Genomic DNA, 13,127 nt, shown 5'->3' with positions numbered 1-13,127 from the left:
TGTGTTTCTACATGCAAATTTGTAAGCGTGTCTGGTGCTTTTTTGATGCGTTATGGTGCATTATAGATAGATAGATAGATAGATAGATAGATAGATAGATAGATAGATAGATAGATAGATAGATAGATAGATAGATAGATAGATAATCTATATATATAATATATATATAAATCTATCTATCTATATATATATCTATATATATATATATATAGATATATATATATCTATATATATCTATATATAGATATATATATATCTATATATATCTATATATAGATATATATAGATATATATATATATATATATATATATATATATATATATAGATATATATAGATATCTATATATAGATAGATAGATAGATAGATAGATAGATAGATAGATAGATAGATTTATATATATATTATATATATAGATATATATATAGATTCTCTCTCTCTCTCTTTATATATATTTATATATATATATATATATATATATATATATATATATATATATATATATATATATATATATATATACCTCCCAACATTTTGAGATGGGAATGAGGTACACCTACTAACAAACGTATGTAGGCATAGGACACGCCCCCTGTCACACCCCCTTAAAGGAGAATTAACAAAAAAAAAAAGGTTAATTAAATCCAGAAGGGCTTTTTTTTTACCACTACTATTCCTTTATATTGCCTTTTAAAATGTACAAATGCAGCAGTTTAGAAATTGGATGAAAGGTTTACCACAGGGAACACTTTTTGAAATATAAAAAGTGCATTTTATATACAACTATTTAGATCAGACCAAAATGAGGGACAAATGAAGAGGAAAGAGGGACATTGCTCCAAATCAGGGTCAGTCCCTCGAAATCAGGCACAGTTGGGAGCTATGTATCTATCTATCTAGATATATCTATCTAGATATATCTATATCTGATATATATATATATATATATATATATAGATATATATATATATAGATATATATATATATCTATATATATATATCTATAGATATATCTATCTATAGATATATATAGATAGATATATAGATATCTACATATCTATCTATAGATAGATATAAAGATATCTATATATCTATAGATATATATAGGTATATATATCTTCAAGCTCATCCCTAAGTGGTTCTTCTTCTCATATTTATATATATCAGAAAAAGAACCACTCAGGGATGAGCTTGAATTTCGGTCCGAACCTGGAAGAAAGATGTCAATGCTTTCCAATAGTAAGCCGGCACTCCAAATCCTTAGTAAATGGTTTATTAGGTACACATAAAAGGGTACAAGGGGCTAACGTTTTGGCACAACCACCTTGATCACAGCTCAAACATTAAAATGAGAATCAAGAATATATAGGGACGGGGGGACTCCACCCACCAGGCAGGCAATCAAACAATCAGCCACTGAAATCAACCCACCACCATAAAACAAAGAAAAGAACAAACATCTTATATCAAGCAAAAATAGTAACAAGGAGAAAAATAAGCACATTTAGAAAGATAAGAGCATCACAATATAAATCAATATGGACTATACAAATATATATAAATCACATAAAACCAAGGTTATAATACATCCAGATACACATTTGCATACATTGAGACCCGACAGGAACTTAAAGGTAAATACGATTTAAGAAAAAGATCCACGTCATATTTGTGGTTCATACCTGTGGGAGTTCTCGTATGGAGGTTGAAAATCCACCAGACTTCCCTTTCAAAGAGTTTCCGGTGGATATCACCCCCTCTAGGTGAATTTCTAACTTTTTCCAAGCCACAGAATTTAAAGTGGTGAACATTGCCTGCATGAGTGTGTTTAAAGTGCTTTGAAACATTCGACAGGCCTTTGTCACTGGCATAGGAAGCCCCATGATAATGCTCACTAATTCTGGTTCATAGCGGGCATGTAGTACATCCCACATATTGAAGTTTACACAAACTGATATCTAGGATATTTCCTTGTAGAGCGCTACATTTTTTGACTGTAAGATGTCAATGCTGGCCCAATCAGCTATGGCCAGGGCATTCCCCACCTTGCAGCTGCCTGTTAACAAGGGAGCAGGGATGCATCATTAACTAACATGGCAACATAGCCATATGTCATTGACTAGCCATCCCTACGCTATACACAAATGAGTATGCAATAACTTTAATACTGTGTTATTTAGTTTTTTTTTGTGTACAGGGATTGTACTTTGTTATTAGCCATATCAGGGTATGTACAAGGTAAGAACCCTTGTTTCTTTTGTAGGGAACTGTTCTTAATGGAGATCCTGACTGTAAAGTGCTGGTTTACCTATACTTAGTCTTGGTGGAGATCATTTGCCAACTAGTATGTAAGGTGTTGAGTTCTAACCTGGCCTTGTTAATTGGTACACTATTGGCTATGGAATGATCAATGAATGCATGTCAGATACTGCATACTGGAAAATCAAATGTGTTTGGTATACATAGCACAACCTCTGTATACTGCTAAGACAATCATGGTATACATCAGCTATACTTTACACTGCATTAAAGCTTTAGGACAATTGAAATACAGCAGGTGCAGCTCTGCCTTTACCAGTAGCCCTTGAGGGGAACCAGACATGACAGAAACATGACAGAAACATGACAGTTTCCACTGTTAGTTTTGAAAGTGTAGGCTTTTTAGCTGTAATATTTATCCTGAAAACTGAGGTGGAGAGCACATGCAAGCTCCATATGCATAAAAAAAGTGCTCAGTTGACCAAGCATGTGTCTGAAGAAATGGTCCTTCGCCAAAGTGTATGGGCCTCTATAAGTTATTGGCCCATGGAGCACAAGACACCAGGTGAGGCAAGGAATACTTGACCCACCCAGCTGTAAACGGACAGATCCCTCCGACCTGGAGTCAGCCAAAACCTGACCCCCTGAATACTGAACGAATGAAGAACCACCCAAGGCTGGGAAGAACAGAGCCCGAAGGTCCCCCATCTTTCACCCTAGACTTCATGAGAAGGCCCAAAGACCCACATCCTTTATCCGTGAAAGCGAGAAAGCACACAAGTGAATCTTCACAAGCAGTGGAGGAAAGTAAATAAAGTGACTGTGTAAGATTACATTGGCAGGACCTTCTGGCCCGCAATATAAAAAAATTGCTCCAGTCTTAGTCAAAAGGCTTAGCCCAGGGAGCAATGTGCAGAAAAAGATAAGTTCTTTGACCAAGTCTAATACTTAAAACTAGCCATGGCGTTTTTCAGGCATTTCTGGGCTGAAACTCCTGAGGGCCATCCCATTATATGGAGGCACTGGCTCCTTGGAATCCTGACTGGACAACAAGTAACCTTCCTGGTCCCCTTACCAAAATTCCAGTATTGGACCAGGTATGTTTTTTTTCTTTCAAGAGAAGAATCCCTAAGAGCCCAATTATACTCAGTTGGGTATTTCACAACTGAGAGAGGGCACAGGAACACATTGCTCGTTTTCCTCCCAAGACACTAATAAGAGCAGATACTACACTTAAAAAAAAGAAAATACTTAACCTTGCTGCATTACTGGGTGAGACAATGATCCAGGACGAGCATGCAACCAGTAAAGAGCAGGAAAACTGATTTGTACATTCCTCGTGTGTGGGCTAGTGACTCACCAGATAGTGAAGGGACAATATGAATGGTAGCTCCAGATCTTCACCATCCTGCAATCATTGGTCACTCTTATATTTCTATCCTAACAATTCAGTTAATTTAATGAGGCTTGTCGGAGTCAAATGACTGTAATCTTTTATGGGACAGGAAGTCAGCTATGTGTGAGAAAAGACCTCACCCTAGCTTTATTATCTCTAATATATTCCTTTCTGATAATCTCCTAAAATCTTTACATATTTATCTGTGAGCATTACTTAAAGCTCTTTCATATATCAATTTATTTTGATGTGTATATTACATGGGATAATAGCCATACCTGTTCATTCCTAAAAGTTGCAGTCATGGCCGAGAAATGCTAAGTAGGCACCACTCAAGGCCTGCACATCATATCAGCTATATTACTGAGAACACCATGAGCCCCAAAACCTGGTATGCATATTTTGGTTTGTTCCTACAGGCGATAGCTGGCCCAACACCCTCTATCACCTATCCCTCCCTATTCACCCGTCACTGTAATGAGTGGTCAACAGTGAGGTGGGAGTGGGGCTCCCACTCTACATAATTTGTATGAAATGTACATACAAAATGGGAATGTTGGACTGACATGAAGGCAGCTGGAGCTGGAGGTGCTTGCCATGAGCTAGCACTGTTCTTTTTAGCAGATACACGTAAGGCCAGTTAGTTGCAGGGTGTCACTGCAGCTCAGTGTGTAAAGTGTTAGAGCGAATAACATTTTGTCGAAATTAATTTATAAGGCTCATTTTGCTATACAGTGGACTCCTCAGTGATCAACAAGATCCTTGAGGTGAAGTGTGGATGGTCTAAAAAATGGTGACATGTGTGAGCCCTTCACTTCTGTGACCAGCATCCTGTGTGAGACACACTCCTGAGCCGTGCACCCTGTGTGATTTGTACTCTAGAGCCCTGCACCCTGTGTGATACACACTCCTGAGCCCTGCACCCTGTGTGAGATGCACTCCTGAGCCCTGCACCCTGTGTGATACGCACTCCTGAACCCTACACCCTGTGTGATACACACTCCTGAACCCTACACCCTGTGTGATACACACTCCTGAACCCTACACCCTGTGTGATACACACTCCTGAGCCATGCACCCTGTGTGATACAAACTCCTGAGCCATGCACCCTGTGTGATACAAACTCCTGAGCCCTGCACCCTATGGGTTACAAACTCCTGAGCCCTGCACTCTGTGTGATACATGCTCCTGAGCCCTGCACCCTGTATGATACACACTCCTGAGCCCTGCACCCTGTGTGATACACACTCCTGAGCCCTGCACCCTGTGTGATACACACTCCTGAGCCCTGCACCCTGTGTGATACAAACTCCTGAGCCCTGCACCCTGTGTGATACAAACTCCTGAGCTCTGCACCCTGTGTGAGACATGCTTCTGAGCCCTGCACCCTGTGTGATACACACTCCTGAACCCTACACCCTGTGTGATACGCGCTCCTGAGCCCTGCACCCTGTGTGATACACGCTCCTGAGCCATGCACCCTGTGTGATACACGCTCCTGAGCCATGCACCCTGTGTGATACAAACTCCTGAGCTCTGTACCCTGTGTGATACGCACTCCTGAGCCCTGCACCCTGTGTGATACATGCTCCTGAGCCATGCACCCTGTGTGATACACGCTCCTGAGCCATGCACCCTGTGTGATACAAACTCCTGAGCCCTGCACCCTGTGTGATACACGCTCCTGAGCCCTGCACCCTGTGTGATACGAGCTCCTGAGCCCTGCACCCTGTGCGATACACGCTCCTGAGCCATGCACCCTGTGTGATACAAACTCCTGAGCCCTGCACCCTGTGGGTTACAAACTCCTGAGCCCTGCACCCTGTGTGATACACGCTCCTGAGTCCTGCACCCTGTGTGATACACATTCCTGAGCCCTGCACCCTGTGTGATACACGCTCCTGAGTCCTGCACCCTGTGTGATACACACTCCTGAGCCATGCACCCTGTGTGATACAAACTCCTGAGCCATGCACCCTGTGTGATACAAACTCCTGAGCCCTGCACCCTATGGGTTACAAACTCCTGAGCCCTGCACCCTGTGTGATACACACTCCTGAGCCCTGCACCCTGTGTGATACACACTCCTGAGTCCTGCACCCTGTGTGATACAAACTCCTGAGCCCTGCACCCTGTGTGATACAAACTCCTGAGCTCTGCACCCTGTGTGAGACACGCTCCTGAGCCCTGCACCCTGTGTGATACACACTCCTGAACCCTACACCCTGTGTGATACGCACTCCTGAGCCCTGCACCCTGTGTGATACACGCTCCTGAGCCATGCACCCTGTGTGATACACACTCCTGAGCCATGCACCCTGTGTGATACAAACTCCTGAGCTCTGTACCCTGTGTGATATGCACTCCTGAGCCCTGCACCCTGTGTGATACGCACTCCTGAACCTTGCACCCTGTGTGATACGCACTCCTGAACCCTGCACCCTGTGTGATACACGCTCCTGAGCCATGCACCCTGTGTGATACAAACTCCTGAGCCCTGCACCCTGTGTGATACGCGCTCCTGAGCCCTGCACCCTGTGTGATACGAGCTCCTGAGCCCTGCACCCTGTGCAATACACGCTCCTGAGCCATGCACCCTGTGTGATACAAACTCCTGAGCCCTGCACCCTGTGGGTTACAAACTCCTGAGCCCTGCACCCTGTGCAATACACGCTCCTGAGCCATGCACCCTGTGTGATACACGCTCCTGAGTCCTGCACCCTGTGTGATACACATTCCTGAGCCCTGCACCCTGTGTGATACACGCTCCTAAGTCCTGCACCCTGTGTGATACACACTCCTGAGCCCTGCACCCTGTGTGAAATGCTCTCCTGAGTACTTGCATCTATTCTCTGTCAAAAAAGCCCTGTATCTATTTAAAGGCCATTTTAAATGAACACATAAATAGATTAAATGTTACTTTGATATCTGACAGGAGCTTTAAAAAAATATAATGATCTCTGCGCTTTGTAGAGAATATTGTGCCTTCCGCCCTAATATAACCAGAAAACCTTTGTTCTACTCCTTGTAATACTGGTACAATTTATGTTAGGAAACATGTTATTATAATGCTTGTTAAACATGGACAAAATGTAACTGAAGTACATCAGCAGACAAACTTTAAATTCTAATTATATGCCATCTAATGTCATATTGCAGTGGTTGGATCGCTCTGAAATTAGGATTTGTGGTCTTGTAGCAGACACAGAGGGGGTGTGGCGGCCACAATGAACTGTAAAGGAAGTAATATTAGATTTAATACGTACAAATGGATAGATTATCAGATGTGACTGTGGCGGAGAGCTAATGTTATACTGATCGCCTATCAGCGTGATTTAGTAGACAGCTGACATCAGCCTAACTACAAGAGATTCAAGAGGCTTCACATTTTAAAAGCGCTGATGCCCCCCAGACATAAAACAAGGGGAGTTTCACTTTTTTTTTTTTTTAAGGTGATTAAGAAGGGCTGAAAATCCGGCTTTTTGTTTTTAGAGTTAAATTAAAAAAAAAAAAAAAAAAAAAAGACTTATAGGTCCACATTTGTAATCTAAAGCAGGGGTCTCCAAACTACGGCCCTCTAGAAGATTTTATCTGACCTGTGGCTACAGTTAGGGGCATATCCTCAATATTAACAGAATGAAGATTCAGATTAGGAGAGGGTCTCTGCATGCATGATGTATGGGGGACTCTGTTAAGGACCCCAATATAAGGTGGGGGGGGCTATAATGGGGATCCTGATGTAGAGGGGAACTCTGATGGGGACCTTAATGCAAGGGGGCACTCTGATGAGGACCATGGTGTAAAGGAGAACTCATTTATTTTATAAAACTGTTTTTTTTTTCAGCCCGGAAATATTTTTACATTTTTTTAATTTTACCATTTAAACTTAAAAAAAAAAAAATATATATATATTTTTTTTTACCCTCAAACTGAAAAGTTAGGAGATGCCTGATCTGAAGTGATAAAGCTCATATAAAGGCCCGTGCACGCTATAAGAAAAATCGGGCGAACATTTTCGTCCAAAGAATTTTCTTACGATTTTCGTATAGTGTGTACACAACTTTAGACAGCCGGTTCCGAATTTTCGTACGAAAATTCCCGAAGGGACAAACTCCAAAATTTTTCTCATACGGGAACAGAATGAATGATTTTCGTATAATGTGTACCGTTTTCATACGATTTTCATATAAGAAAAATCAGAAAAGAAAGACTGTGCATGATCAGAAACAATAAACAACAAAAAAAAGGCTTTGTCGTACGAGAATTCTCATAACAATTTTCGTACGGATTTTCTTTCATCGATTCCGATTTGCTGTGAAACATCGAGAAAAATCGGGCGAACGTTCGCCCGATTTTCTTATAGTGTGTACCCAACTTATGACACTCGCTCAAAAAAAAATAATTTGGTGTAGACACTGGTCAGATGGAAACATATATGTTTGTGAATGAAGGATACCACCTTTAAGCTAGTTCATGTTGGGAATGTATGGAAGGGATTTATAAGGTGCCAAAAAAAGGGGTATCAAAATGCAAAGATTCCAAAACCACATACATTTTATTCTGTATGAACCAAGATTAAAATCAATCATTTTGTTTAAAATCAACAACAATTTTATGCAGTCGTGATTCATGTACAGTGGTTTCCGCTTAACATATTTCATTAAATGGCTTCTTCAGGAGACTGTACAGGGCTTCATGAGTCTCCTGAAGAAGCCATTTCATGGTGAAACATGTAGAGAGGAAACCAATGTACATGCAATGCATGAAATTGTTGTTGTTGGTTTTAAACAAAATGCTTGATTTTAATCTTGGTTCATACAGAATAAAATGTATGGCACCTTAAAAATCCCTTCCATACATTCCCAACATGAACTATTAAACTTTGGGATGTGGTGCCTTGATCCTCAAATCTCTTGCTGCTGTTTCTAAACACCTTTAAGCTAGGATCATATTGACAACAGTCTTCACTGCCCCTCTAAAAAGTGATAATTGATTTTATTGCTTTTCAGAGGGCGGTAGAGCATCAGCTTTCAGGAGACCATACCGCTGCCTTCTAAATGTCTTCTTTTTTTGGATTTTTTTTTTTCCTGTTGATTTATTTATTTTTGCTGAACTGGGTATTTGCATTGGACTGCCATGGCGCAACCACAAGCCAAGAGCCAAGCATTTGGCTCACAGTTGCAACACATTCCCATTGACTTCAATGGTCAAGTTTGACAAGCAGTGACACCTGTCTAATTCAAAAAGCTAAATTCATTTTGCCACGGCTGTGGTGGAAAGCATTACAGCTGTGGCATGTGCACAATCCCCTCTGGCTGTCATGTTAGGCTTCCGGTGAGTGATAAAAATGCCTATTTCTACTGCCTGTATGAACTAGGCCTCATGGACACACTACTGGTATACAAAAGATAATCAGATTTTTGTAACAAACACCTTGCAGATCACATATGAAGAATGCACTTTAATCTGTACATGGTATAATCTGGCCTATTGGGATATAAGCATGGAAAGTCATTCCTACCAATACAATAATAAAATGACATTGGCCCCTGGGTACGTTGTTGCAGTGAGACATATTGTAAGTAAAGCATATCAAAACCAAAGCTTATTTTTATATATTTTGGAGAGTATGGGATGGTGTATACACTTGTAAGGTTTTTTTTTTTTTTTTTATCTGGGTTGAAAAATTTTCCTTCACTTCCTGTTGTACAGACACATCAGGAAATTAGGAGAAATCTCTCCAAAGTGAGGTTAACCCCTCTTAGATCGCTGTGATTGAAACAAGTATTCCTATTGGAAGATCTTCCCTTATTTCTAATATAGCGACAACCCACATTTTTGGATTTTCCTTTATTTTCAGTCCTGGTGACAATGGTTACCAGCAGGGATGAGCTTGGGTGTGGCCCAGTCGGGTTCAGCCCAAACCCAAAATGTAGCCATCATGCTGGGGCAATGAGCTGTGGGTGGGAGATTTCCTGCAGCTGCATCTATACAGAGAAGTTGTCAGTTTGGGTAAACTGGGTTCAGACTGGGTTTGGATCCGAACCCAGCTCATCCCTGGTTACCAGAACTGGTAGAGACTTTATCATGACTTTCCATACCCACAATTACCCCACCATTGCTCATTTATAGTAGCCAAGGGCCCTAGTATCCCCGCTAGGGACAAGACTTCCTAGCGGGGACATTAGGGCCCTTGGCTACTATAAATGAGCAATGGTGGGGTAATTGCGGGTATGGAAAGTCATGATAAAGTGTGCATGAAGATAGTTTTTATCATGATACATTCTGTTCTGTAATAATTTGCTATTTAGGCTTGTAAGTCAACATTATCATCAATGGAGTGACCTAGATCAGTGGTCTCCAAACCATGGCCCGGGGGCCGATGTGGCCCTTTGCTTGTTTTTTTTTTTTTTTCGGCCTTTGGGGCACTATTTTATTTACTGACACCAAAGATGTGGCACAGTTCCTTCCAATGGCACCAACAATGGGGCCAATGATGAGGCACAAGTCCTCCCAATGAAACTAACTATGGGACACAATTCCTCCCAATTACACCAATGATGGGGGATTGTTTCCTCCCACTGATGCTGGGACATTTTGTACTCTCAATGGCCACAGTCCGGCCCCCCCTAAAGTCTGCCGGACAATAAACTGGCCCTTTTTTTAGAAAGTTTGGAGACCCCTGACCTAGGTGATCTGATGTTAAACATTATATTGTTTTGACATTATACTGCCACATTGTACTGTAAGGCAGGTTTAGAGGATAAATTAATGCCCCTAATGACCAGAGCACTTTACATCTGTAGGCATACAATGCAAAACCAATTATATGCATCTTATGTTGTATGAGAAAATTGACATAAGAAAAAAAAAAAGAATACAATGAGATATATGTATATATATATATATATATATATATATATATATATAAAATGTGTGTGTGTAAGCTGGTCAGGATAACACACACCCAGCATACATCTCAATCCTTCAGGTGCAAAGCAAATAAGAAGACCACCAATCTCCAATATATATATATTATCTATATACACATACACATACACACACACACTATTTGGGTAAATCTAATGTTTTAATTACTTATAAAATGTATATATTTGACATACCTTGTAGATAACATCCAGCAAAAGAGATGTCCATTCCAGCCTGTTACACCTCAGCGCCGGCTTTGCTCTCTGTGCGATCGATATGAGCTGCCTTCAATGAATCGCTACAAAAAAAAAAAAAGACAGAAATGACATACAGATCACATTTGATTCTCTCACATTTTATATCACCTAAAAACTGAATCAAAAACATGGCAGGAGTTCCTTATACACAGAACTGTTTAGCTATTTGAACAAAGGCCTTGATGTACCCAACTGCAAGTGCTGAAAACTGCTGTCATCTCCCAGAAGCCTCCAGCATTTTTCAGACCTTTTGAATATGAACTATTGTTGGGGAGGTGAATTACACATACATGAAGACAACGGTGTGTTTTGAGTATCAAACTTAACATACACTTTCAGGACTCATTCACAGAAGCAGTTAGGGGTCAGTAAATCCTGCGGTTGAGCCATGGTTTTTCCTCCCCAATGGCTCCCCATTTAGCTGCAGTCTCAGCAGCCGGGGCCTGCACATGTGCCACATGTTTCCCATGCAGTGGGAAGGGAGGGGGGAAGGGGGAATGGAAATATACTTATTTAATCATCCGGTCCTCCCTGCACAAGACGAGTCCCTGTGGTGCCCGTGCCCCCACAGTCTAGCTGTCTTGCGCAGTGGACAGTTCCTGAAGCCATCAAGCCTATTGACCTGCGCTGGACGTGAGGACTTCAGGAATAATCCATCGCTGGATCGCGGGGGAGAGCTGTTTGTCAGCGGAGCGGGTGAGTATACAGCTTTCTCCTTTCCCCTGGATAAACGAGCAGTAAACCCGTGCAATGCGGGCAAAGCCCAACTGAACGGGAAAACTTTTTTTTTTTTTTACCCGGAATTGGGCTTTAAGCTTCCACCTTTGAACAGGTGTATGCGGTATCTATAAACCAGCTACCCAAGACCAAAGGCTATAAAATTGAAGCCTGTGTCCCGTTGCTGCTGACCCAAATAGCCTGATTCTTCTCTCTTCTTCTGCTTTCTTTGTTGCTGACCCAGACACCTGACTACTCTTTGCTTGCCGCCTGCCAAAACCCCTGCCTGAACTCAAATACTCTGCTTCCTGCCGCCAAGATACTTTTCTTGGTTCCAAGTATGGTATAGGTTCTGGAGGAGTAGGGAAAGCTTAGGGCCTATGTCTGCACTTTCCCAAGCTCCCTCTAGGGTTGGACCAGCCAGGCTGCATTCTGCCTCCCTTAGCAGGCGCTAGCTTCAGCCTACTACCGTTGACCCTCTGCTACACTGACTGTAAGTTCCTGGTTGGGTGAGCTCCCCTGCTGGGCTGCTGTTTGGGCCTCTGTATGATTACTGCCGCCGCACCACGCTGCACTTACCCAGCAAGTTTTATATCTCCTGGTCTCAGGTAGCTGGTTTAAAGACACAGCACCAGCCTAATCAAAGGCTGATGATTAAATACCTTCCAGACCACCCCCAGCATCATAATGTGTGCTGCGCAGGTTGAAAAACCAGGACTAAAGTCTAATGCCCCGTACACACGGTCGGACTTTGTTCGGACATTCCGACAACAAAATCCTAGGATTTTTTCCGACTGATGTTGGCTCAAACTTGTCTTGCATACACACGGTCACACAAAGTTGTCGGAAAATCCGATCGTCCTGAACGTGGTGACTTAAAACACGTACGTCGGGACTGTAAACGGGGCAGTGGCCAATAGCTTTCATCTCTTTATTTTTATTGTACACCTGATCGGAATTTCTGACAACGGATTTTGTTGTCAGAAAATTTTATATCCTGTGTGATGGAGCCCACACACGGTCGGACAACAAGGTCCTATCACACATTTTCCGTTGGAAAATCCGACCGTGCGTACGGGCCATAAGAGTCGCAAGGCAATCCTGGGTTGTAGCAGGGCAAGGAGACCTAGAAGGAGGCTGGAAATTAAGAATGCCTGAGCATGTCTGCACAGAGCTGTAACCAACATTGACTAAATGTAGCCATGTTAGGTCAATGATGTCACGGCCATTGCCCCAGCTGCAGCTGATTGGGCCTGCAAGGATGGGATCATGTAATAGCTTCCCATGGGTTCTGCTGAACTAGGTTCGGATCGAACCCAGGTCATCCCAACTTGCAAAACAGACAGCCTATTTGCCTTTAGTAAATCAACGCCATTATCTCCACTTCTTTCACTTACATGCATTTTTAATTCAAGTAAATCTTATACGAAAAACAGGAAATGAATACTGCCATACATTTTCCAAATATTAGCAGCTTAGTACACGTCTTTGGTTAATTTGTACTTATTCCATTATCAGCTCATTACAAGAAGATTATGATGTGTCATTTTATGCAGAGGATAATCATA

At 41.9% G+C, this 13,127-nt stretch overlaps 1 protein-coding gene across 1 annotated transcript in view; it reads right to left on the bottom strand.

Annotated features, from left to right (window-relative positions):
* CASZ1 (castor zinc finger 1) overlaps positions 1 to 10,890 on the bottom strand; it is a 319,815-nt gene extending 308,925 nt beyond the window's left edge. Inside the window, exon 1 of the mRNA XM_073603470.1 lies at positions 10,780 to 10,890. The gene's annotated coding sequence lies outside the window, so the exon portion shown is untranslated. The remainder of the gene's footprint in view (positions 1 to 10,779) is intronic.
* Positions 10,891 to 13,127: the final 2,237 nt, after the last annotated feature.

This window comes from Aquarana catesbeiana, linkage group LG10 (assembly GCF_042186555.1).
Source record: "Aquarana catesbeiana isolate 2022-GZ linkage group LG10, ASM4218655v1, whole genome shotgun sequence".
Taxonomy (NCBI): Eukaryota; Metazoa; Chordata; class Amphibia; order Anura; family Ranidae; genus Aquarana; species Aquarana catesbeiana.
This window is presented reverse-complemented; position numbering and strand designations above follow the sequence as displayed.